General features: G+C 44.9%; 1 pseudogene; it reads right to left on the bottom strand.

Annotated features, from left to right (window-relative positions):
* Positions 1 to 4,106: 4,106 nt before the first annotated feature.
* LOC112306302 (translationally-controlled tumor protein-like) lies at positions 4,107 to 4,619 on the bottom strand (annotated as a pseudogene).

Below are 4,619 nucleotides of genomic sequence, written 5' to 3'. Positions count from 1 at the left end.
CCCAGCTTCCTCCCAGCTTCGGCGGCGTCAGCGCACCCACCTGTCCCGCCCCCGCCCCGGCCCCGCCCCCGCCCCAAGGCACAGGTGGGCCCCGCCCCCAGGAGACCTGGGAATGAGACTGGGTGCAGCACCAGGTGAGGCCCCAGGACTGGTAACTGGCGCCCCCAGCCGACTACGGGTGGGCGGGGTGCGGATGGGGGCGGCTTATGATCTGAACTGTGCATGACTGAGGGAAACTGAGGTACCTCTCAGGCACTGGATCGTGTTGCTATGCAAGCAGAAGTGAAGCTGGGTAGATGCGGGGCGCAGGTAGGGGCTCGTGTTGGGGTGACGCCTGACATTTAGGTTTCAGGGCCTTTTGTGGCCTACACCGATCCTACTCTCTACTTTAGGTAACAAGAATAGACATTATTAGTTGGGAGGCAATGGCCACTTAATTCAGCCATAGTTTCCTCTTCCAGGGCGGATATGAAGACTATTCCTTCCCAGCCTCAAACACATCTCCAGGAAGCATTGGGAAGTTATATGGCCCCCAGGGTGAACCCCAGGTAACTGTTCCCAGACTATGATGAAATAGCTGTTGGGAGTGAGTAAATGGTGGAGGGTTCTGAAAAAGAATTAAAAATCAAAAAACATAACTCACTCAAGTTGAAAAGATAATCAAGACATTCTGCAATATTCTAGTTCTCTGCCTTCCGGCAGGTGAAACATTATCTGATTTAAATGAGACAATTAAGGTCCAAAGGAGCAGAGTGAATTTCCTCAGGTCATTCAGGAGATAATAATATAGTTTTATTTTCCACTGTTCCTCTTGAGAAAAATGATCAGGAGACAATGGAGAAAGTAGAAGTACAAAAGCATTCTGGACACTTTAAAATCAAATTAGTAACATGCAAATACTGTTCCAAGACAAGTTCATAGAACAGAGGTCTATGTTTTCCCTTTTCTTTGTTACCACCTCAGTCCAGTCGTTTCTACTGGACTATTGTAAATTTTCCTCAACTAGCTCCCTGGACTCCAGGCTTCCTCACCCCATTCTAGCCCTTCTCTCTGCTACTACCAGCTAGTCTTTACAAAATTCTCTTACACATCTATACACCTGGTCAGAAATATTTAATGGCTTCTCAGTACTTGCTGATTAAAATGCAAACTGTAAATCTGAATCCAAGGTCTTCCAAAACCTTTTTCAACTTTGTGACCTAACTAAAATGAGTTTATTCACTGCCTTTCAACACATTTTCTTTTCTAGTTGGTCAGGTTTGACCCTTTCTGCAAGGTCCATTTTGGGTTCTATGAAGCTCTGTTGGACCAGCTCAATCCTGAGCAACCCCACCTTCCTTGGAGCTTTAGTAGAATTTACAATGGCCCCACTCACTGATACGGACAGACTCACTTTTGACCCCAACTTCACTGTGAGGCTTCAAAAGTGGGAACTTCCAATCCTCAGTCTGTAGCATTACCTGGGAGGAAAAATTATCCTCTACCCTTCAAGTTCTTCTTGCTGAACTAATAACCAAATTAACACAAAACAGATTAGCAGGAGAAAAACAAATTAAAGTTTAATAATATGTACACCTTCTGTATACTTGGGAGAGACCCAGGAAAGCTAAGTAGCCAAACTAGTGGAAGCCACCACCTTTTAAAATCAGCAAAACAAGCATTCAGGCAAAATAGAAACAGAGACATGGAAATAAAGAACAAACTGACAGTGACCAGGGGGGAGGGGGAAGGGGGACAATGGAGGAAAGAAGGGGAAAAGTCAAGGAACACATATAAAGGACCCGTGTGAGGCAGGAGATAGTCAGGAAGGAGGAAACTCCAGAGGTACCCCAGGGCTAAGATAAAGGACATCCATACGCGACAGAGACCCTGTTCTAAGACCAGTAGTTCCTGCTTTCTGGAAAAACACTGAATCATGGTGACTCATGAATGCACCTGTGCAGAAGATGCTACACGATCCCTGCTTCATTATAATAGCATTATAATAAATTAACACTGTGTGACCCCCTTCTCCGGTGGCCGGTCAAGGAAAATCATGGGAGACCACATGCATAGTAGCTTTAAAGTAATACAACTACTTGTATATGTGCAATAAAAGCTCACCAAAACTAGCCAGGAAGGATCCACCCTATAAGAACAGAATCCCTCCAGCCCCTGAGGTCAATTTCTGCTTGGAGTTGTCCCACTCCCATGTTCTGTGGAGTGTACTATTGCTTAATAAATCTGCTCTCCCTCTTTCTGCTATAAACTCTGTGTGTTCGGTTCAATTCTTTGTCCGAGATCACCAAGAACCTGGTAACCAGTGCCCACCTGTGGCACATGGACAAAGACAATGGGAGGGGGGAAAGGATTGAATGTGGAAGATGGGGGAGGGGAGGGTGGGGGAGAGTAATGAGGGGAAAAATGTGGACAACTGTAACTGAACAACAATTAATTTTTAAAAAGCATTAAATAGCCCTGGCTAGTGTAGCTCAGTGGATTGAGCACGGGCCTATGAACCAAAGGGTGTCCAGTTCAATTCCCAGTCAGGGCACATGCCTAGGTTGCAGGCCAGGTCCCCAGTACAGGGCATGTGAGAGGCAACCACACGTTGATGTTTCTCTCCCTCTCTTTCTCCTTCCCTTCCCCTCTCTCTAAAAATAAATAAATGAAAAAAATAATTAAAAAATTCTTTTAATATTAAATAAGTAAATAAATACCACCCTCAGCTAAAGACAAAGATGTTGGGGGTAAAGAGTCAGTTACGGGAGTTTACCAGGACAAGCCCAGTAAGCAAGGGTAGGACTGTTAATGCAGATTTAAGACCGCGCCTTCTCCTTTGGAGTGGAGGCAGGCCTGGTACAGTGAAGGGAACACCTTTAGAAATGGAGATTTACTTACACATATAAATGTCCTTTTACAAAAGGTAACTTCTACTTGGTTTTCAGACTTCTCCCAGGTCACCTGTTTCATAAAATTAACCAGCTTGAAACAACCAATATCCCAAAGTGGTATATTCTGGATCGGCAAACTCTGCTCCTCTTCACAGCACAAGGCCCATTTGTCACTCAGTGACGTTTGAGGATGAAGGTAGCACCTGGAGTGAACATCCCCCAGAACTTTCGGTGTAGTTGTTTAGCAAAAGGTGAATCTGAAGGATAATTCTCTGATAATCAATGGCCCCAGGGAAATGTCTCTGTGACGTTCCAAACCACAGCTGTGTGCACTTCCCATCTCTTTCTCCCCAAAAGACCAAGACTGGAGAAGCCAGCATGTATGTACAAGCTTGGCTGAGGCAGGTGGGAGGTGACCAGGGTCCTTGAAATAGAGTCTCTCTCTCACTGGGGACAACCAGGCATGAGGACTGGAGGTAAAGCTCAGTCACTTTCAGGACTTTGTAATGGATACAGACCTCAAGACCAGCCCTCCTGACAGAACATAGGCAAGCACTTCAATCGACCAGACCCTTCAAGTGTCTATTATGCGGGAACCAGAAGGGATGCAAAACAGAGAGCATGCTGTTACTTGAGAAGAAAAGCTATCCCACAGAAAAACAAATCTGACATGGTAAAGGCTGAGTTTTTGGTCCAAAAAGTGAATTTCAAAGAAATTCAGAAAAGGAAAAAGTTCACTCTAGAGCTTCAATACTGTACCCTCCTCTTCTCACTTGCTGTACCTTTTCTTTTCCCCAGAGAGAAAGAGAAGGAGAGAGGGAGAAAAACATCCATGTGAGAGAGAAACAGTGATCAGTTGCCTCTCCTACTCCTCCAGACGGGACGAGGGGCGGGGGTGTATACAGAATCTGCAACCCAGGCAAGTGCCCTGACCAGGAATGGAACTGGGGACTTTTTGCCTTGTGGAATGATGCCCAACCAACCGAGCCACCCCAGCCAGGGCATACTTTTTTTTTTTTTTTTAGTTTAAATGCATCTTCTTTTTAGACAACCTACATGACATGTTTTGGGGGTTTTTTTCTTAAAAACAATGACTCCACTAGGAATAAATCAAGGTCAAAATAAATGAAGAGCTTAAGATAACATCAGTCTTGTTTATCCAAGTCCTGGTGTGTGGATGAAAAGCAGCAGCCAGATATGATGACAGGTGATAGATCCTAATTGCCACATTTGTTAATACTTTTCCATTTCTAAACCATCCTAAAAGAAAGCCATATATGGGGTTGCACTGTTCTCACAGTAGTCCAGCAGAGCAACCATGCCATCTGGATTCATGTTGCCCTCAATCAAGAACTGGCAGTTTTTGAAATTAGCATGGATGTGCTTGATTTGTTCTGCAGCCCCTGTTATAAAAGACTTCACTCTTTCTGGTCTCTGTTTCTCCAGGTTCCCTTTGATTGATTTCATGTAATCTTTGATGTACTGCTTATAGGCTGGGCTTTTGTGAAGCTGGTTTCCTGCAAAGGATGGTTCATGACAATATTAACACCAATGATGACTGTGCTTTCGGTACTTTCACCCTTGGGACTGTCAGCAGAGGCCTTTCCATCACTGAGCGAGTCATCTATTTCATCCTCTCTCCTACTGACCATCTTTCCCTCCATCTTCAGGCACAGCCCGTCAGCGATCTCCTGGATTGTAGATGTCATAGGACATCTCATCATAGCTGATGAGGTCCTGGTAGAT

The sequence above is a fragment of the Desmodus rotundus genome, chromosome 3, assembly GCF_022682495.2.
Source record: "Desmodus rotundus isolate HL8 chromosome 3, HLdesRot8A.1, whole genome shotgun sequence".
Lineage (NCBI taxonomy): Eukaryota > Metazoa > Chordata > Mammalia > Chiroptera > Phyllostomidae > Desmodus > Desmodus rotundus.
This window is presented reverse-complemented; position numbering and strand designations above follow the sequence as displayed.